Source organism: Furipterus horrens, unplaced genomic scaffold, assembly GCF_987537825.1.
Source record: "Furipterus horrens unplaced genomic scaffold, mFurHor1.1.pri manual_scaffold_5, whole genome shotgun sequence".
Taxonomy (NCBI): Eukaryota; Metazoa; Chordata; class Mammalia; order Chiroptera; family Furipteridae; genus Furipterus; species Furipterus horrens.
Window position 1 is genome coordinate 143,670,923 of NW_028327175.1, and position 23,371 is coordinate 143,694,293.

At 40.6% G+C, this 23,371-nt stretch overlaps 1 protein-coding gene across 5 annotated transcripts in view; it reads left to right on the plus strand.

Moving 5' to 3' along the window:
• The window catches only part of SGMS1 (sphingomyelin synthase 1), a 290,955-nt gene that overhangs the window by 113,249 nt on the left and 154,335 nt on the right, over positions 1-23,371 (plus strand). The window lies entirely within an intron of this gene.

The window sequence follows — 23,371 nt, forward strand, 5'->3', positions numbered from 1 at the left end:
TCTCCCTTGGATAGCAAATTCTAAGGAGTGGTTACTAACTCTCTGTTTTCATCTTCTGAGTTATGGTTGGCTGTCAGGCCAGGCACGGCTGCTGCTATTTTGGTTTGGTTAGCTGAGCACTCCCCTTGGAAAAGAGATGAAGTAGCCCTGGAGAAGCTTACCAGAAATGGCCAGTGCTTCCCAAGAAATCCCTGGCCGGCTTTCTGGGCTGGGGAGCAGTCATTCACAAGTGCATGCTGCTTGGATGTATGGAGAGGAAGCTCAACTGCTGCTGCTCCCAGTTTGGTTGGCCTGGGCCAGGCAGTTCATCTGGTGGAGCAATAACTGGCCATTTGAGCCTCCCATTGCTCCTCTGTTAGTGTAAATGTGTGTCCCTTTGAAAGTTATGCATCATTTTTAAAGAGAGAATCTTAAAAGCAGCAAGAGAAAAGCAGAGTTACCTACAAAAGAGTTCCTGTAAGACTGTCACTGATTTCTCAAAAAAACCTTTTTTTAAGTATATTTTATTGATTATATTGTTACAATAGTTCCAATTTTTTCCCCTTTGCTCCCCTCTGCCCAGCACCACCCCTCCCCCAGCAATCCCACCCGTTCCCCCCAGTCCATGCCCATGGTTTGTACATACAAGTTCTCTGGCTTCACCCTTTCTTATATAATTCTTTAAAAAAAAATTATTAATTAAGTTTTTAAACAATAAAAAATAACAAACCCCCCCTCTCAGACTTAAGATGCTTTATAATCTTATAAAGGACAATGGGTGAAGGTCTCGAGCTCCTCTAGCTGCTTCAAGCTGGACATGGTCGTCGTCCTATCTACCCTTGGGTCCAGAAATCCCTAATAAGAGTAGGGGTGTGGAGGGGAGGGTGGCCTTCCCACATGGGGAAGGATCGTGCAAACTCCAGGTCTGTTGGCTGTCCCTGGACAACAACATGCTTGCTTTAACAGGCTGGCATCCTTGTTGTATTCTGGGGGCAACGATTTGGCAACAGGGTTAAAAGGCATCATTCAATCCATAACCATTAGATGACAAAGGGCAGGGATTAATTTTTCAATGCCCCACTTTAGGGAAAAAAAGGGCTTCTTTGGAGGAAGGTGTGCCAGGCATGTCTCACCTGTCCAAAACCCTTTTGCCCATTATACTTAGTTTGGGCTGAGGGAAATAGTTTAGGTTTTCCCCCCTCTCAGACCTCTGGGCTCTTTCCGTCCAAGCCATTAGGATAGAAAAGAGAAACCAGTTTTAAAGTGAAGCCCACAGACCACCCCATTCTTCACCAACCCAGCCACTTAGTTCAGCCAAACTGTTGAGTCTCAGGAGGCAGTGCTGCAGAGAGGATTAAGTGAGGCTTATGCGTACAGACACTCAGGTAATGAGATCATAGGCTTATGTCCTCTGGTTCAATTTTGCTCATTTGTTTGTGTTGTTCATTAGTCTCCTGTAATAGGCGATAGCATAAAGCATTTTTCTTTCGTTGCCTGGCTTATTTCGCTAAGCATAATTCTCTCTAGTTCCATCCATATTATTGCAAATGGTAGAAGTTCCTTCTTTCTTTCTGGTACATAGTACTTCATTGTGTAAATGTACCACAGTTTTTTGATCCACTCATCTTCAGACGGGCACGTAGTTTGTTTCCAGTACTTGGCTATTGTAAATAGTGCTGCTATGAACATAGGGGTGCATAGGTTCTTTTGAATTGGTGTTTCCGGTTTTTCAGATATAATCCTAGCAATGGAATTGCTGGTTCAAAAGGCAGTTCCATTTTTAGTTTTTTGAGGAAATTCCAAACTGTTTTCCATAGTGGCTGTACCAGTCTGCATTCCCACCAACAGTGCACCAGGGTTGCCTTTTCTCCGCATCCTCGCCAGCACAAGTTGTTTGTTGATTTGTTGATGATGGCCATTCTGACTGGAGTGAAGTGGTATCTCATTGTGTTTTTTATTTGCATCTCTCTGATGGCTAGTGATGTTGAGCATTCTTTCATATGTCTATAGACCCTCTGTATGTCCTTTTTGGAGAAGTGTTTGTTCAGGTCCTTTGCCCATTTTTTAATTGGGTTGTCTGTCTTCTTTGTGTTGAGTCGTATAAGTTCTTTATATATTTTGGAGATCAATCCCTTGTCTGAGGTATCATTGGCAAATATAGTTTCCCATATGTTTTGTTCCCCTTTCATCTTGCTGATGTTTTCTTTTGCTGAGCAGAAACTCTTTAGTTTGATGTAGTCCCATTTGTTTATTTTTTCCTTTATTTCCTTTGCCTTAGGAGATATACCAGTGAAAATGTTGCTACGTGGGATATCTGAAATTTTCCTGCCTATGTTTTCCTCTAGGACTTGTATGGTGCCATGGCTTACATTTAGGTCTTTAATCCATCTTGAGTTTATTCTGGTGTACGGTGTAAGTTGGTGGTCTAGTTTAATTTTTTTGCTTGTCCCTCTCCAATTCTCCCAACACCATTTGTTGAAGAGGCTCTTCTCACTCCATTTTATGTTCCTCCCCCTTTGTCAAATATTAGTTGACCATATAGACCTGGGTTTATTTCTGGGCTCTCTATTCTGTTCCATTGATCTATATGTCTGTTCTTATTGCCAGTACCAGGCTGTTTTGATTACTGTGGGCTTGTAGTATGGTTTGACATCAGGTATTGTGATTCTTCCTACTGTGTTCTTCTTCCTTAAGATGGCTGTGGCTATTTGGGCTCTTTTTGGTGCCATATAAATTTTTGACGTATTCGTTCTAGGTCTGTGAAATATGTCATTGGTATTTTAATAGGGATTGTATTGAATCTATAAATTGCTTTGGGTAGTATGGACATTTTAATGATGTTGAGTCTTCCCATCCATGAACACAATATATGCTTCCATTTATTTGTATCTTCCTTAATTTCTTTTTTCAGTGTTATGTAGTTTTCTGAGTACAGGTCTTTTACCTCCTTGGTTAAGTTTATTCCTAGGTACTTTATTTTTCTTGTTGCTATGGTAAATGGGATTTTTCTTTCAGTTTCTGTCTCTGAAATTTTATTGTTGGTGTACAGAAATACCTTTGATTTCTGAATATTGACTTTGTACCCTGCTCTTTTGTTGAATTCACTTATTAGGTCGAGTAGTTTTTTCGTGGAGTCTATAGGGTTTTCTATGTACCATATCATGTTGTCTGCAAATAATGACAGTTTTACTTCCTCTTTTTCAATTTGGATGCCTTTTATGTCTTGTCTGATTGCTGTGGCTAGAACTTCCAACACTATGTTGAATAGGAGTGGAGAGAATGGACATCTTTGTCTTGTTCCTGACTTCGGTGGAATGCTCTCAGTTTTTGCCCATTGAGTATGATGTTGGCTTCAGGTTTCTCGTATATGGCCTTTATTATATTGAGGTATGCTCCCTCTATTCCCATTTTGCTGAGAGTTTTCATCATAAATGGGTATTGCACTTTGTCAAATGTTTTTTCTGCATCTATTGATATGCTCATGTGGTTTTTGTCTTTCATTTTGCTTATGTGGTGTTTTATGTTTATCGATTTGTGAATATTAAACCATCCTTGCATTCCAGGGATGAATCCCACTTGATTGTGATGTATAATCTTTCTAATGCGTTGCTGGATCCAGTTTGCCAATATTTTGTTGAGGATTTTAGCATCTATGTTCATCAGCGATATTGGCCTGTAGTTTTCTTTCTTTGTTGTGTCTTTCTCAAAAGAAACTTTTCAGGCAAGAAGGGACTGGCAAGAAGTGTTCAAAGTGATGAGAAGCAAGGACTTACAGCCAAGATTACTCTATCCAGTGAAACTATCATTTAGAATGGAAGGGCAGATAAAGTGCTTCCCAGACAAGGTAAAGCTAAAGGAGTTCATCACCACCAAGTCATTATTATAAGAAAGTTATGCATCCCTTTAATACAATTTATCTGAGAAAAAGAAACCAAGTATAGTTTCTTTTCCGCTATAAAATTGTGACTCTGGTCATATCAAATGATGCAGAGAGACAGCCCAAGAATACAGCCTTTCAGATGTCCTTTTCATTTATGGTGTTAAGAACTGAGGCTTGACAGTCATTGTCAAGGTGAATGACATAAATCAGAGTTTGGTCACCAAGCCTCATTGTATGACTCAGAGCAGTGCTTTGCTGCCCACATTCCCTGTATCTCCTGGGCTTTAGTCCTAATCACACTTCTCTAGACTGAGGACAGTTGTTCACTGCTTTCTGACTTGGCACCAGAACACCTGGGCATTCATAACATCTTCCTTCTTTCTCACGGATGTAATGAACTGTATATTTCTAAATAAGGTTTTGAAAATTATTATTACTTTAAACACCTTCTTCTCCAACTTGTCCTCTCTCCTGCTCACCCAGTTTACCTCTGCATGCTCTGTCATACTGTTTATTTGAGGCCTGCAAAATGCCCACAGAATAATAATAATCGTTATTTTTTTGCCTTTACCTCAGTGGGTGTTTGGAGTTGGAAGGAAAGCATAGGTGGAGCCATATTAGGTTTATCAGTAGCCAAATTGCCTGGCTTCAAGTTGAAGTTCTATTCATACTCCGTATGACTTCGGCTAGTAACTTAGCTTTTCTTAGTTTTCCCACCTAATTACCTTAGCTGTTCATTTGGTAGAGCAGTGGTTCTGTGAAAAATTGTCGAGAACCCCAAAGAGCTTTGCATATATGGGTTATATTTAGTAATTTGTGGTAGGTAGAAGAATGACCCCTAGATTTCCAGAACTTGTGAATGTGTTACTTTCCATGGCCAAAGAGACTGTGTGTGATTAAATTAAGGATTTGGGGATGGGGCGGTTATCCTGGATTATTCAAGCATGCTTAGTGTAATCAAAGGGGTCCTAATAAAAGGGAGGCAGGGGCATTATAGTCAGAGAAGGAATTACAAGGGTGGAAGCAGAGGTTGAGGTAACGTCATTGATGGAAGGAAGACCTTGAGCCAGGGGGTACTGGCAGCCTGTAGAAGCTGGCAAAGGCAAGGGACATGTTCTCTCCCAGCTCCTGGAGGGACACAGCCCTGCCCGTACCTTCCTTTTAGCCCTGTAAGACCCATTTTTAGACTTCTGACCTCCAGAACTGTAAGATAATTCATGTTTTTTTTAAGCCACCATGTTTGAGGGAATCGGAAAGTAATGCAAATATTTTGTGTTAGAAATTTAAAAATAAAAAAAAATTAGTTTATTAAAAAAATAATGAAACATTACATAGCATATATTACTTATGTGTGTGTGGCGGGGCGGTGGGGGTGTGCGGATAACTATTTCCCAGGTATTAGTGAGAAGACTACCACTGCTATACATTTGGCAAATCTCTTTAATGTCTGGCTTAACAGAAAATAGGTGAAGTCTCAACTCCTCTTCTGCATTCAGTCTGTTGTGGCATCACAGCCTCTGAAAAATCCCCCTGTATACTCACTCATGTGAGAATGAACATTAAAAGGCAAATACCATCTAAGTATTATTATGAAAACACTTTTGGCTTCATTGACTACCTAAAAGGATGTTGGGGATTCCCAGAAATCCGCAGACCCCACTTTGAGAACTTCTGGGCTAGAACATAGCCATGTGGCCATACCTGCTGCAAAAGAGTTCTTACTCCACATGTCAATTTTTAAAAGTGGGGGTTGTGTTATTAAGGAAGAAAGGGAGAACTGATATTATGGTACATTTAGCAATCTCAAATACTTATTATATCAAAGTTTGATACCTATGGTAATAAGTATGATAATCACTAAAATGTTGGTTTCTCTTATCCTTATTGTCATTTTAGCTAGGAAAAATGGGCATTTTGCTCAGACTTCATGATTTAGAAATAAATACCTGCAGCAGAACACAATGGCCTGTAAGTAGAAGCATAATTGCAGTGAATTGCAATTTTGCATTTGTAGTTAAATTATATAAAGTATCTTTTGTTGGTGCTCATAGACGGCTTTTTGATTTCTTGTTTGGGTCTTTTGAACTTAACATATGCTTCCTTTCCTTGGGTAGGAGGAAAGTTAGAACTGAAATGGATTTCAGACTCAGCTTTAATTTACAGTTATTTTTCATGGGTTTGAAAATACAAGGGGTGTGACATTTCCTTTGGGTCATTTTATAAATAGTTCCTATTGCTTACTGGCAGCATTCTATCACTGAAATGATACAGTTCCAGTTCCTGATGTGAAATCACAGTTATGATTTGTGCTAAATTTCTTATTGTTTTTGAAAAAGGTATATAAATGCAATAAAACAGTTTGGGCTTAAGTGGCTTAATTTTGAGGTTCATGTAAAGCTTAATTCTGATCACATTAATTTATGGCTGTGTGCTTAATGTATTTTTAGTGCTATCCTTATATTTAAATCAATTATTGTAATACTTTTGGGTGAGTGAGTTCTTGTGAGATATTTTAACATCCTGTATATGGTCTTGAATTATTATTTCAACCTCTTGGGTGGGAGAAACCTTTGTGTCTTTCCCAACTTAGATTCTCCATTTACTTACTGAGCTGATTGAGAAAGGGAGTTTTGATTTGGGATGAAGGGTGGAGAAAAAGCAAAGATGATTTTAGAGCCTTGTGTTCCTGTGGAGGGAAAGTATACTTGTTCGGGAGTCACACGGAGGGTGTACTTTGGGAGCCAGAGGATTGTAACATACGGTGACCTTTATGAACTGGAGGTGAAAAGGACAGTTTTACTTACTTTGCCCTTTTTTCTCAAAGGCCACTGAACACCATGTGGTAGATGCTAGTTTCTGTTTTATCTTGTAATATACTGTGTTATCAGGATGTGGGTCCTTCTTGGTTGAAAACTTGGTTAAAATAGAGAGAGTGAATTGGGTCAAAGATGGTGGTGTGGGAAGATGCTGAACTCATCTTCTCTCACGGATACACTCAATATGCACCTACAGATAGGGCAATTCCTCCGAAGACGTACTGAAGACTGATTGACCAGTTCTGCACAACGCACAAGAGAGGAACCACATAGAGAAGGTTGGGAGAGATGGAGACATGGTAATCATGGGATCCCACCTTAATGCAGCAACCTATAGTAGGGAGGGATATCACCAAGGGGCCCATGCACAGACTCATTTGCCCTGGGGCACAGTGATAAAACAGTGATTTAAAGGACACCTAGACTGTGAAAAAATCTATTTATAAACTCCTAGGCACCAGAGAGACAGGTAGAAAACTGCCAAAACTTGCTGGGGTCTGTGGGATCTCTCTGGGATCAGAGACGTTTGTGAGTGCCATTGTTTACATTCCTCTTCTACCTAGGTAGCACAGGCGGGACCTAAGTTCTAGCACTGTAGCCTGCCTGCAAGGCAGCCACAGTATATTCCAGGCTGGTTTGGTTCATGCCTACTACAGTCCCAGCCAGCAAGCTAGCCAGGAAGCCCTGGACCTGCACCTGCTCTCACCTTGACTAGCTGGTTTATCACAGTGCTCCCAGAGGTACACACTGGGATATCTAGGCCTTCCCTTTCCCCAGCTTCAGCCAGTTGGCTTGCCAGGGCACCCCTGGCACTGCGTGTGTCTTCTTCAGCTCCAGCCAACCAAAGCTACCTGGAACACACAGTTTACACAGATGTTGCTCCTACACAAATCCACTCCTTTAAGATTGGGAGAGGTAGTTGTTTCATTAATTCATAGAAACAAGCATAGAATGTCAAACAAAATGAGAATATAGAGGAATATGTTCTAAGTAAAAAAAAAATAAGGAAGGAAAAGGGGAAAAACCCTAATGAAATGGAGGTAAGTAATTTGCCTGATAAAGAATTCAAACTAATGATCATAAGGATGCTCATTAAACTTGGGAGAAGAATAGAAGAACACAGTGAGAACCATACCAAAGAGTTAGAAACCATAAAAAAAGAGCTACTGGTAATTAGAGATAAAGAATGTAATAACTGAAGGAAAAAAAAGGCACACTAGAGGGAATCAATAGCAAAATAAAGAATAATAGATTAGTGACCTGGAAAACAGATCTATGGAGCTCACCCAATCAAAACAGCCAAAAGAAAAATAAATTGTAAAAAATGAAGATAGTTTAAGGGACATGTCTGACAACATAAAGAATACTAACATTCACATTACAGGTGTCCCAGGAGAAGAGAGAGTAAGGGGCAGAAAACTTACTTGAAATAATGACTGGATAACATTGCTAAACTGCGAAAGGAAGCAGATATTCAGGTACTGGTATCATAGGCAGCATCAAACAAGATGAACCCAAAGAAATCCACACCAAAACCTATAATTAAAACTGTAAAAATTAGAAAAGAATCTTGAAATCAGTAAAAGGAAAACAATGAGTCACATACAAGGGCAACTGTAAATCTGTCAGCTGATTTCTCAGCAGAACTTTGCCAGCCAGAAGGGAGTGGCATATGTATTTATAACATTGAAAGTAAAGAAGCCTACACTACAATATTCTACCTGGCAAGGTTATCACTCAGAATTGAAGAGTTCTTGACAGGCAAAAACTAAAGGAGTTCATCACTACTAAACCAGCTTTATAAGAAGTGTGAAACAGACTTCTTTAAGCTGAAAAGAAAAGGAACTAATTAGTGACAGGAAAACATATAAAAGTAAAAATCTAATTGATAAAGGCAATACGTAGTAAAGGCAGTGGATCAGATACCTACAAAGCTAGTATGAAGGTTAAAAGACAAAAGTAGCAAAATCAATTATAACTACAATAAGTAGTTAGGGGATACACAAAACAAAAACAATTTAAAATATGATGTTAAAAACAGAAAACATGGGAGGGAGAGTAGAAATGTAATGCTTCTAGAATGCATTACAAGCCAGTACCCCAGCACAGATGCAAAATTCTCAACAAAGTGTTAGCAAATTGATCTCAACCATGTATTAAAAGGATCATACACCATGATTATGTGGAATTTATTTCGGGAAACCACATTGACAAAATGAAGGATAAAAATTACACAGTCATCTCAATAGATGTAAAAAAACATTTGACAAAATTTATCTTCCATTTATGATAAAAATTCTCAACAAAGAGGGTAAAGAGGGAACATTTTAACATAAAAAAAGGCCATATATGACCAATCCAAAACTAACATAAAACGCCATGGTGAAAAGCTGAAATCTTTTTCTCTAAGATCAGGAAGAAGACCAGGATGCCCACTCTTACCACTCTTATTCTTTATATTATTGGAAATCCTAGTCATAGTAATCAGATGAGAAAAAGAAATAAAAGGCATCCAAATGGGAAAGGAAGAAGCGAAACTGTCACTTGTTGCAGATGACATGAAACTGATAAAGATTCCACCAAAACATCATTAGGATTAATAAATGAATTCAGTAAAGCTGATGGATACTAAATTAATATATAAAAATCTGTTGCATTTCTATACACTAATGAACTATCTGAAAGATATATTAAGTAAACAGTGCCATTTACAATTGCATCAAAAAGAAAAAAAATTCCTAGGAATAAATTTAACCTAGGAGTGGAAGTAATTTAGTGTAACTTGAACTTGTGGGACTGGGGATCTGCCCCTACTTAGCACCTTGCATCTGTGTTTTAGCAACTAGCATTATAATAGTAACATTTATTAGCCATATATGGGCATAATAGAAAAATTTGTAAGCAAAACTCGTGGAAAATCGTCCTTATTATTGTTTTAATATATTTCAGATCATGACCTGGTGGCTCTTTGAGCTAGCTGGTCTTGAAATTTGCTAGTTGTTACAGTAGGATGGCTATTGAAGTCCATGGTTCGCTGTGGTGTCCTCCATTCTTCTTTTTAGGGAGTTTACTTTTATCACCACATTATCACCCTGGTCTGCTGCAGGGTGGCAAAGGTCACAGTGCTGGTTAAGAGAAAGTCTTGGTGAAAAGCCATGTGGTGATTTATTGCAACAGCTAGTGATTTTGAAAACATGGGTGGAATAATTGTAAAGAAATTGTTTTAAGATTGCAAAACAATTAGTATTTTAATTTTAGAGTTTTTACGTTTAGTGATTATTAAAAGTAAACAATTTTTATGTGCAGGGCCAAGAGCGGCATTTTCTTTTTTATTTTGAGAATAAGATGAATTTTAATTATTATTATTATTTTATTATTAAAACATTTTATTGTATTTTTTTCCATTACCACTTTCCCCTTATACCTTCCTCCCCTTGGCAGTCACCACACTGTTGCCCTTGAGTCAAGCAGCATCTTCCTTTTTTTCATCAGCCAGCCTGAGAGGCTTCCCCAGAAGCTAGCTCAGGAGGCCTTGAGGATAGTAGCCAGCCCTCACTAGCCTTCACATAGGTCATTGCTCCATATGCAAAGGGGCCAGAGTGTTGGGGAAGCTTATGTTATAGTACAGGAAAGATTAGGGTCTCTCTGAAAAGAGGCAGAAACATGTACAAAAAAGTAGCTGTTTTCTGAAAGTTTTTTCTCCTCTCTCAGTTTTTACTGATTTCTTAGCTGACTTCTTCAGCAGCTATTGTAAATGCTTACTTTTTTGAACTCCTGGCCTCCCCCAGCTTAGTTTTTGGCAAATGCTCAATGGCTGAAATACGTGGACACATTGTTCCTGGGGGAAGGCTGCAAATACTGAGTCTGATGATGAGGCTTCCTTACAAGGGCCTCCCAGTCTACACCTCTAGTGTGTTACTCCTTCATTGCACCTTTACTTTTTATTTGTGAATAGTATTTGTCACAATTTGTAGTTGTGTGTGTATGTGAATATTTCTCCACTCTAAATTCTTTTAAAGGCGGAAACTATCATAGTAACTGTTTCATCCATACTACACTGGGCTTGACATATAATGAAGAAAGAATGAATAGGACAGACACCCATCCTGAAAAGTGGACTTCTCTGTCAGCAATGGTTTGCATATAGCAGCCTGAGAACAGATAACTGACTTTTAATTTGGTCAAGAGAAAGGGAAGAAGGAAGTCATCATTTACCACAGTTCTTTCGGCTGATGATGTTTGCAAAACCAGAAAGATCTTTTCAAAATATAATGTGCTTTCACCAAACAGATCTATATCTTGATTGTGGTAGTGTTTGTTTGATTCTATATGTGTGATAAAATTTTATAGAACTTTATGTTAAAAGACAAGAGTACATGCAAAAACTAGTGAAATCTGAACAAGGTCTGTTGTTTACTTAGTAATATTGAACAATGTCAAGTTCCTGCTTTGGATAATTATATTATGGTTATGTAAGACAAAGGGGGATCGTGGGAAAAGGATACACAGGAGCTTTCTACTATTTTCATAATGTCTTTGTGAGTCTAAAATTATTTCAAAATCAAAAGTTAAAAGAAAAACACAGTGAGATACAATTGCATACCTATTAAGATGACTAAAAAATAGGCAAATGATAAAAAGAAAAGGATAATACCAAGTCCTGGCAAAGAGGTAAAACAACTAAAACTCTCTTGCATTGCTGGTAGGAAGTTAAAAGGGTACAGCCACTTTGGAAAACGGGTAGTTTCTTACAAAGTTAAGCATGTACTTACCATACAAGCCAACAGTTTTACAGTTGTGTATTTGTTTACCCAAAATATATGAAAACCTCTGTTCACATAAAAATCTCTAAGCTAATATTTCTAATGGCTTTAATCATAACCACCTATAACTGGAAAAAATGCAAATGTCCTTCAGCAAGAGAATGGATAAACAGACTAATATATCTATGAATGGAATATTACCCAGCAATAATAAAGAAGAAACACAACTATTTGGATGAATCCCAAATGCATTATATTATGTGAAAGAAGCCAAACTAAAAAAATGAACATCCTGTATGACTCAGAAGTACATCCTGTATGACTGTATATAATTTCATTTATATGACATTCTGGAAAAGGCTAAAGTACAGGGTCAAGAAACAGATCAGTGGTTGGATGGGGACGGAGGAGAGGCTCAGCTTACAACAGCATAAGGAACTTTTGGATTGAACAAAATATTCTATATCTTCATTGTGGAGTTGATTACGTGACTGTTTTGGTCAAAACTCATAGAACTGTACATTAAAAAGAATGGGTTACTGCATATAAATTATACCCCAATAAATCAGACTTTAACATGAAAACAATACCAGCAACACCAAAAAACAAAAAAATCAGTGGGCTTTTTCTTAAATACCTATGAAGAATTCAGTGTTCGACACCTGCCTATGATTGGATAAGGATTTGTGAGGTCATTAGTTACACAAGATGTCTCATTCAGACACGAGTGTAACCTCTTTAGTACTTTGGCCTCTAAATGAGCAATGGAAATATAACTATTACCATGGAGCTGGGTACTCTAATGTTTGTTAAACAGAATTCTGCTGGGAGATTAAAGCAAAAGCTCTGGCTCTAGCTTTATGGATATAGTCTTTAGCATGTGAACATTTAATCAAATATCACTCTATCTCCTCTTCTGCTGCTTTGCCATTAAATGAGCCAGTAAAGGGACATACTTGAGGTTTTGGATTGTTTTAAATCTCAGCAGTAACAACTGCGCTGTTTTTCTTCCCCCCAGCATGGTTTATAAAATGCTCTACTGGGAAACCAACGTGTTTAATTTGGTAGGAGGAGGGAGGGATAATTTCAGCACTACAGCAAGTAGTATAATGTAAATATAAATCACAAATGTTTATAGGAGGAATTGGAAGATTCATACTAGAAATTGTAAGTCCTAGAGTTCTCAAGCAGTCAGTGTTTCTTGATAATCAACATTTTATAAATCAAAATCAAAATTTTATTTTGAAAGATTTAAACTCTGAACTCTTGGCTGTGATTTGTGGGATTGAAGGTTATAACGTCTACCTTTATGGAAAAAATGTCTGGATAAAGCATGTGCGATAACAACAGTCTTTCCCAACAGAAGACTCCTTGTTAATTTAAAACTGGAATATACTAGATTGGTTTGGATTTAATGCTATCCAGTAGTCAAACACTTACTAATTATTAACCGCATGTCATGCCTATTATGAGGTGTTGGGTTTGCTCAGGCAAATGAGCCTCAAGCCCTGTTTTCAAGGAGTTTGCCATACAGCAGGTGGACCAACCTATGCGCAGTTCCCTTAAATTCAGGAGGAAGCCCTTACCTAGGAGATGACACTTGAATTGGACCTCTGTGTGTAAGTAGAATTTTGCTTTCTGTGAAAGAGAGGAAGCCTGGATTTTTTAGGCAGAAGGAGCCGAGTGCTATGTGAGAGCTTTTGTAGTCAGGGGGTCATGACATAGAAATTGGGCAAAGAATATCTCCCTCCCTCCCCAACTCAGTAAAAGTTAAAATGAAAGCCATACACGTATAGATATTCAGACTGTCTGGAAAGATGGAAAATTAAAAGTAATTTACCCCTTTCCTACTCTATTTTAGTTTCTATTGCTGCTATAATTAATTGCTACATTATTAATGCTATAAAACAACACAAATTTATCTTACGCTCCTGTAGATCAGAACCCAACATGGGTCACCCTGGGTTAAAAATCAATGAGTCTGGGCCCTGGTTGGGTAGCTCAGTTGGTTAGAGTGTGGTCCTGATACAGCAAGGTTGCAGGTTTGATCCCCAGTCAGGGCACATACAAGAATCAGCCAATGAATGCATAAATAAGAGGAAAAACAACAAATCAGTGTTTCTCTCTCTTTCTCTTTCTTCTTCTCTCTTAAAAAAAAAGTCAATAACTTAAAAAAAAAGAATGAGTCTGAGGCTTTTGGCCTTTTCTGGTTTCCAGAGGCTGCCAGTATTCTTTAGCTCATGGATTCTTTCTCCATCTTCTTTCTACTATTCTTCTGTAGTCAAATCCAGGAAAGGGTCTCTGATTTTAAGGATCTGTATGATTAGATTGGGCCCACCTGGGTAATCCAGGCTACTCTTCCTTAATTAATTTATTTAAATTAAAAAAAATTTAAGTATAGTTGGTATACAACCTTATATTAGTTATATTAGTTTCAGGTGTACAATATAGTTATTTGACATTTTTATTTCTTATAATGTGACTATCCCACTAATTCTAGTAATCACCTGTCACTGTGCAATATATCATTATATTCCTCTTCCCCTTATCACCCATCCCCCTAGCCTTTCCCTTCTGGTAACCATCCCTTTGCTTTGGTCCCTGTTTCTATGAGTCTGTTTCTGTTTTAGTTTGTTTGTTGGCTTTGTTTTTTTTAGATTCCACATATAAGTGAAACCATATGGTATTTGTCTTTCTCTGTCTGACTTATTTCAGTTAGCATAATAACCTATAGATCCATCTATATTGTTGCAAATGGCAAGATTTCATTCTTTTTATTCTGAGCAATATTGACACACACACACACACACACACACACACACACACACACATAGCGAGAGAGCACATCTTCAATATCTTTAATTTAATTGCATCTTCAAAACCCCTTTGGGTCTGCAAAGTAACATCATGGGTTTTGGGCATTAGGATGTGGATATGGGCCCATTATTTTGCCTATCACCTCCTACCATCTTTATTCCTTTTTTTCTCCCCACTGGTAAACTATTTGGGCAACAAAGCTTATATGTATATATAATATATCTTAAAGGTCTCTTCTTGTATTAGCACCTACTAAACACCTTTTTCATTTTAAGTGCTGTAATAGAATTCTATTTAGCAGGTGTTACTTTTGTTGAAGGTCACAAACAATGCTGTAGTGACCACCATTGGACATATATTTTGATATCTTTTCCATACATGTCCTTATGGAAAATATACTGAATTGCTGGAGTACAGCTATATGTGGGATGATCATTTTGACAAAAGGATTTGAGAAATTAATAAAAGAGAAAAGAACTGCTTGGTACTAAAGAAAGGAAATTATTTAAAAGCATTGAAGATGAAAGTGAGTATTAATTTATGGCTTAGTATGTGCCAGTTACTATGTTAGATGGCCACTTACTTTTTCTCATTTGATATTTCATTTGATACCAAGAGAGATGTTGTTAATCCCAGTTTATTGATGAGGGAAGCGAGCAGTGGAAGCTTGCGTAACATGCCCCAGGCCACAGCTCTGTGATTCCACTACATCATGCTGCCTACTGCAAGGGCAGTGGCAACCCCTTAAAATTACATCTTCTGCCTCTCAGTCCTCAAGTGTGGTCAGCAAAATGGTGCATTGTTAATATTCTTAGATTCTTTAGCTCTTTAAATGTTTGTGGTGCTCTTATGTGCATTCTCCTTTGATTTTTTTACTTTAAAAAACTCACAGAATGAGTGACTATATTTTAAATAGAGCGTTTCTGCCACATGGCATCCTCAGGAAACCTATGTCCTGCCTCAAGCCTGAGGTGGCCAGTGGCTGTGGCTGAGTGGCTGGGGCTGATGGTAGTGGGGGGTGGTGCACCCTCTCTATGAGGGGTCCCTAATGGGGTCTTCTGTGGAAGACGAAGCAGGTTTCCTCCTGTCTCAGGCTGAGCTGGGGCTTACTGTAACCAGTGGAGCCTAGGTTAGAACAGAAATTCTGGAGTTGCCACTCTGGGGTATTAGTGTATTGGGATTTGAAGCTCCTGAGGATGGCATGAGGCCAGTTAAGGCTGCTTCTCTGAAAGAGCTTCTGAGCACCAAGCAGACACACCTGGCAGGCCTGGTGGTGGCAGTCAGTGGTATGTTAGCTGGCTAATTTGGGAAGGCGGAAAGGAGGTTGGATTTCGCAATAAATTGACCTGTATGCAGGTGATAGGATTTGCTATAGGGATCACGAAAATCAGGGTATAGGGGTGCATCCAAGTGCTCAGGGCTCATTCCACGCACTCTCGTACTGAAACAAGTATGATTGTGCGTGTAAAATTGTGTCTATTGCTACTTCATGGTGAGCAGTGTTAGATAAAGGAGTGTGAGAGCTTCCTGCTTTCTAGCTTGTGTAGCTGGGCTGTGGTTGGCCAGGGCCCAGGGCCTCGATGTTCCTGGCCTTCTGTCACTTAGAGAAGAGCTACATGGGAGTGCAGAGACAAGGAGCTGCTTGTGTGAATTCAGACCAGTGGCAGCTGCAAGAAAGAAGTGTGATAAAGTCCTTCTGTTTTGCTTTTGCTCAACTCTAAAGGGTACTTTAGGATTTTTATAATATTGCAGTGTTTCTTAGGAAAGTTTGACTTGGGGCATTTATGCTGTGGGTTTTGGGGACTTTCTGTGAGGGGAGGTGCTATCTATCAGGACAGTCTGACAGGGTTGGATCACTTGGCTGGAACTAGCTACTGACAGGCTGTGTGATCTTCTTCCAGTTACTTTCCCTCTCTGGGCCTTTATTCCAGGGAGCTTGGACTAGAGCAGCTGAGTGGTTCACACTCAGTACCACCACTTTGGGTACTGGTACTTTTGGTATGATAACACTGAGCCCTAATTGACATGCCTTGCCCAGGTTTTGGACCCTGACAGAGCTGCCTCTGATTCTTGGGTCACAATCTCTTTCACCTCCTTGATCAGATGGGGATCAGGTCACTTGGATCACAGTGTGGTTGCAAAGTGAGGTAATGTGTGAGTGAAGCCCTTTCCTGGCAAGGGTACAGCTCATGGAACCCCATCAACATATAAACTGCGTGCCATGTGAGGGTCTTGCCGCAGTCCTTTTACTTCCTCTCACAGAGTGAGTGGCTCCCATTAGCTTTAATTAAAAAATAATTCTGCTAACTGTGGGCCAGCAGGACATCCTTTCCTCCCTTGCTTTCTGTCCCTTCACATCAAGGGAATTTTCCTCCAGAGGAGAGTCAGTGGCTGACCTGTGGGGTCTCAGGAGTGGGCAGCTCTGCTTATTGAGCTGCCTTTTAGAAGAAGATTCTATTACAGTAAATGAAACCAAAGACAACCATGGTCTGAATGGCTCAACTTGGAATTTCTCAATTTGGGACTTAATTATTTCAAGGTAGCTTTTTCATATTTCCCAACTTTTGTTATTACCAAAGAAATTTGTGAGTCATATACAATGCAGTGGAAAAACTCAGCTATATTTTCTCCTTGAGAGAGAAGACAGGGAAGTATGAAAAGGAAGGCATAGTCTCTTCCCAAATACTTATTGAACTCTGCTGTTTTTAAGGCACTGGAAATGCAAAAACGAGTGTCACTGATGTTCTCCTTGCCATCACAGAGAGTAGATGATTAGGGCAGGGCACACACATTCAGTTGCTGAAGTGACGATTTCATTACAGCTGTCACAGTGCTTGGAGAAGAACAGTGTGTAGAGTGGGATCACATGTGATGGGGAGATCAGGACAGTCACCTGGGGGTGAAATGTAACTTGGGGTGTGACAGAGGAGAGGGAGAGCTGCCAGGGTGGGTGGGGAAGGTGTTGCTCCAGGCAGAAGGCCCCCTGGCAGAAGGGAGCTGGGCCCATCAGGTAAGGTGAAAGAAGGACAAGGTAGCCTTGAGGCTAGTGAGCTTTGGGGACAGAGGGGCCGGAACCTTCTAGAGAGGTACGCGAGGGCCGGTGGCCTGGGCATCTAGGATCCAGATTTTATTCCAAAGAGCAGTGGGAAGCATTGAGCTATTTAGGGAAGGGCCATAATGTGATTACACATGTTTTTAAAAGGACACTCTAGCTTCTTAGTGGAGAATAGCTTTGGGGAGGGGCCACGTAAAAGTCATGGGGAGACCAGTTTGGAGGCTTCTGTAGTCATCCAGATGTGTGATGGCAAGGCCTCATGTTGTGCAGGCTGGGAGCGGAGACAAGCGTTTAGGGGGTGCTGTCTCCTGGACGCCTGAGTGACTGGATGGGGAGAAGCTGGTAAAGGTTGTGCAGTTCCAGTCCCCAGCGGCTGGGAGAAGAAGGGCGGTGCCATCTGGGCTGTTAGATCTTTCGTGGGGATTGTGGTTTGGGTGGGGTTGGCGGCGTGTCTGCTGGGCACTCTTCGTCTTCTTTGGGGATGTGCCCCCTCTATATTGTGTGGTTTACTCCCTTTCTTCCTCAGGCCTCTGCTCAGATGGCGCCTTACTGGGGAGACGCTTGGGGCTGCCTCAGTTACTGCCTCTCTTCTCCGTTTTACCTACAGCACCGAGCACCCTCTGACACACCGCTTCTGTTCTTAGCTGTTCAGAGTGTGTGTCCTTTTAAGAGAATGTGAGCTCCCTGAGAGTAAGGGTTCTTTTCTGTTTTATTTCTTGTTGTATCAGTAGCACCTAAAAGAGTGCCTGCTGTATAAACCCTCAATAAATACTCATTGCATGAATCATGAGTTTGATTTTAGTTCTTTTTTTGTATCCTGTTCTAACATGATTCACTTAAAAAATGTTTTATTGATTATGCTGTTACAGTTGTCCCAATTTCTTTTTCCTCTGCTCCCTTCCACCCAGTGGCCCCCCTCCCTTCCGTTGTCCCCCCTTTTAGTCCATGTCCATTGGTTGTGCATATAGTTCTTCTCAACCTCTTCCTGTCTACTCCATTCCCTCCTACTATGCTTCTTAATTCCTGTACCATCTCCTTCCCTTTCCCTCCTTGCCCCTCCCTGCTGACCTCCCCCCAAATTGTTCCCCATATCTATAGGTCTTTTTCCACTCTCGTTGCCTGTTTAGTTTGCCTTTGTTTCAATTCCCTAGCTTCTGTTGTTGATTCTTGTGATGGAGTTTTCATTTTAATGTTCATAGTTTTGATTCTCCTTTTTCTAAACCAGTCCCTGTAACATCTCATATAACAGTGGTTTGGATCTAATGAACTCCTTCAGTTTTACTTTGTCCTGGAAGCACTTTCTCTGCCCTTCTATTCTGAATGACAGCTTTGCTGGATAGAGTATTCGTGGTTGTAGGTTTTTGCTTTTCATTACTTTGAATATTTCTTGCCAGTCCCTTCTTGCCTGTAAAGTCTCCTTTGAGAAATCAGCTGATAGTCTAATTGGGACCTCTTTGTACATGATTCTTCTCTTCTCTCTTGCTGCTTTTAAGATTCTCTTTATCTTTAATTTTTTTTTTCAGATTTAATGTGTTTTATTGATTAAAATATTACATTTGTGCCAATTTCCCTTCCCTCTGCTCCCCTCCACCCGGTGACCCCCCTCCCTCCAGTTGTCCCCCCCTTTTAGATTATGTCCATTAGTTGTGCATACAGTTCCTCTCAACCTCTCTCCGTCTATTCCATTCCCTCCTACCTTGATCCCCAATTCCTATATCATCTCCCTCCCTTTCCCCATTCCCCCTCCCTGTTGACCTCCCCCCAATATGCTTCCCGTACCCACAGTTCCTTTTCCACTCTCGTTGCCTATTTAGTTTGCCTTTGTTTCATCTCCTTAGCTTCTGTTTTTTAAACCAGTCCCTTTAACATCTCATATAACAGTGGTTTGGATCTAATGAACTCTTTCAGTTTTATTTTGTCCTGGAAACACTTTCTCTGTCCTTCTATTCTGAATGACAATTTCGCTGGATAGAGTATTCGTGGTTGTAGGTTTTGGATTTTCATTACTTTGAATATTTCTTGCCAGTCCCTTCTTGCCTGTAGGGTTTCCCTTGAGAAGTCTGCTGATAGTCTAATTGGGACCCCTTTGTACATAATTCTTTTCTTCTCTCTTGCTGCTTTTAAGATTCTCTCTTTATCTTTAATTTTTGACATTTTGATTATAATGTGTCTTGGAGTGGTTCTCCCTGGGTCCAGTCTCTTGGGAACTCTCCTTGCTTCCTGGACCTGCAAGTCTATTCCCTTCCCCAAGTCTGGGAAGTTCTCCTTTATTATATTTTCACTCAATTTTTCAAGTTCTAGTTCATCTTCCTCATTCTCTGGCAAACCAATGATTCTTATGTTGGGCCTTTTATAGCTGTCCCAGAGGTTTCTGATCCTCTCATTGTTGCTTCCCATTTCCTCTCGCTGCATTGGTTGACTGCTTGTTCCTTCTCCATATTCCAGTTTGTTGAAATGAACTCTGGATTTTTTTTCCTCACCATCTGTCTCGTATGCGGTTTTGTTCCTTTCGTTATGAAGGTTTTTCACTTCTTTCTTATCTTTTTCCTGCTCTTTTGTGAATTCTGTAAGCCACCTGATAACAATGGCCCAGAACTGAGCCTCTGACAGGTTTCTTATCTGTTCATCTGTCAGGTTCTCTATCTGCTGCCTGGTGAGCTGTGTCACCGGGATTTCTATAGTTGTCTGCCACATTTTGACAGATGCGTTTTGTTTTCTTGGGCCGGCTGTCGGGGGCAGTGCCTGCGTACGCGTCACAAGTCAGCGACCGGCGCCTGTCTGCGACCTATTTCGCAGCCCTGTGGTGCTTTCTTTCTTTGGGGGCGGGGGTCCAAGATGGATTCACACAGTTATTCAGCTAGGAGACCGGGATCCGTCCTCCTGCCCCCCTGGGCCTCACTGTTCAAGGCGATGCGGTGGCCGCTTTCCCCAGCGCTGGGGTCGCGCACTGCCAGGGGCTTGACTGCCGCTGGGATTTTTCGCCGCCCCGCCGCTCCGCAAACAGCTTTGTCCTCTTTAACTCTTACCTGCCCAAATGGCACCGCTGGTTTATAACTTCATATGTTGGGCTTCTGTGTAGTTTTATTTTCTGGAATTTCTAGTTATCCTTTGTTTTGAAGTAGTTGTATTCCTCTCTAGTTGTAGAGGGAGACCTAGCGTGTCCGTCTAAGCCTCCATCTTGGCCGGAAGTCTCTTTATCTTTAATTTTTGACAATTTGATTATAACGTGTCTTGGAGTGGTTCTCCCTGGGTCCAGTTTTTCTGGAACTCTCTGTGCTTCCTGGATCTGTAAGTCTATTTCCTTCCTCAAGTTAGGGAATTTCTACTTCATTATTTTTTCACATAATTTTTCAATTTCTAGTTCTTCTTCGCCCTCTGGCAATCCTATTATTCAAATGTTCATTTGCTTATAGCTGTCCCAGAGGTTTCTGAGTCTCTCCTCACATTCCTTACTTTTTGTTTCCATTTACTGCACTGGTTGACTGTTTGTTCCTTCCCTATGTTCCGATTTGTTGATTTGATCTCTGGCCTTTATTTCCTAACCACTTGTCTCGTATGTGTTTTCGTTCGTTTCAGTATGACTAGCTTTCGTTCCTTCCCTGTCTTGTTCCAAATCTTTTGTTACTTCTGTAAGCTCCCTTATGAGTAGCTCTGAACTGAGCCTCAGAAAGATTTCCTATTTGTTCGTCTGTCAGGTCCCGCATCTGCTGCCTGCTGAGCTGCGTCACCGGGATTCCAGTCGCTGTGTGCTTCATCCTGACAGTCTTGTGTTTAGCTTTGCTTCCTGGGCAGGCTATAGGGGGAGGAGCCCCGTGCACTCATCACTACTCAGTGATCGGCGACCTTTTTCACCGTACTGTGGCACTTTTTGTGGGGGCAGGGGTCCAAGATGGATTCCTGCTATTACTCTCCACTGAGAGACTGGGATCCTCTTCCTCCACCCCCTGCCCACTGGGCTTTACCATCTGAGGCAATGGGTGGTCTGCCTTCCCCAGCATTGGAATCGCAAGCTGCCGGGTCTCAACTGTAGCCGGGAATGCTCCCCTGGTGTTTCTTGCAGTCCCGCCACTATCCCAGCTGCTACCACAAACAGCACCGCAGTTTCTCGCCCCTCCTACCTGTCTGGACGAACACCGCTGGTTTATAACTTCATACGTTGGGCTTCCATGTGGTTTTATTTTCTGGAATTTCCGGTTATCTTTTGTTTTGAGTTAGTCGTATTCCTACTTAGTTATAGAGGGAGACCAAGCATGTCAGTCTAAGCCTCCATCTTGGCTGGAAGTCCTAACATGATTTACTTTTAAGGTGAGGCTAGAAAAGGTAGGGTGTAGGGGTATTGTTCATTTGACACATCAAGTCTTTTAAAAAATTAGGCAGGATGAATGGAAAAGTTTTTCATTTTCTTTTTTTAAAATTCAGTATTAGACAAGATGGAAGAGAGCAGCTACGAAAATGTTTGAATATCACATTTTTTATAAATCAGTATAAAAACCTAGACACCCATCTGTTATATTGTTCAGATTTGGGGGCTAAATTATGGCACATTATAATTCCTCTAAGCTATGTGTTTTTCTGGGAGGGGCCATTGACTTTTTGATGACATCTTTTTTACCTTCTAGGGACAAGTGTGGAGCCTCAGATCAAAGGTACCTCAAAGCAGAAATTTGAGGGTAGCACTGGATAAAAACTTTTTGTTAGAGATATTGTTGGATCTTTGGGTGTCTGCATAGACAATAATTTGAAAGGACTGATAATTCAGATGTGTTCCTAAACTTACTGACTTTTGAGAATAAATCTGTTATCACTTGTAAAAAATGAATAGGATATCTGATTGCAAAAGAGGAGGCCATATATATATGATGTTGACGGATATAGCTGTTGGAGTCACTCCTCTATCTGAGTCACCATCATTTACTTGTTGTGTAACCTGGCACAAGTTACCTAACCTCTTTCTTAAAATGGGAGTTCCCCAAATTGTATTATTATTATTTGAGGGGTTAGGAGAAAACAAATATGCCTCATTGTTAACATTTAAGAGCTAGACTAATTGATCTTATTACTAAGTGGGATTGAGAGGTAGAAGTATCTTAAAGAGAACAATGAGTTGGGGAGTATAACTGGTCCAATTCTGCATTCCCCCAACTTGCCTGAGCATAAGACCTTCAGGTGATTATTCACATGGAGATTCTCAGGCACCACCCAGGTTTGCTGAATGGGATTTCCAGAGGTGGGCCGTGGGAATCTTGCTAGGGTAGTTAGGGTGTTGATGACACACCTTAGATTTTGCGCCTGTGCTCAGCTTCAGATATTCTGCCCAGGGGATTCCAGGTGTGTGTTTATACTTGCCAGATTATGTCCCAATTTTCAGACAGGAAATATGGTCACTGTTTATATAGGTCATCTTATTCAGAATATTCTCTGTAACCAAAGCAGATATAGCTTGCTTCTGGGTTCCCAAGAACATGAATGTAGCTACAAAATAGCAAAGTGTTGATTTAAGTTACTCAGCTTTCTTGGCCTTCTTTCTTTCTCATGACAAAACCTTTATAACCTTTATAGTCCGCTCTGTGAAATACATGCAGTGACAAGGTCAACATATCTTGACAACCCCATCCTCCTGAGTCTCTGAGGCCCTAGTCACTGTCAGAGGAACAGTGACTGAGGAAGCAGGGTCTGTACATGTAAAGCGACCCCCAGGTTTTATTCACTGGAGGCCAAGCCTGCAGAGCTGTTCTTTCCTCTGAGAGCTGGGAACCAGGAAGGAACGGCTCACTCGACTACACTTAGGACAGCATGTTCTTAATCATCTCTTCTGGAAAAACAGCATTTCGTTGTTTTCACACAAGCCTGCAAGTTCATTTCCTCTCTCTGGCCCAGGCAGTAACTAATCATTTTCCTATCAGCGACAAAGAGAGATGAGCATCTAAAACTTTTACTCTGAGGGCTGAGCTTTCTGTAGACGTTATAGACGGAGGTCACACCTCTGGGAGGAGTACAGGATTTTTATTTTCAGTAAGGCAGCGGTACTCCCCACATACCAGGTGGGGCTGCGGGTGGTTCT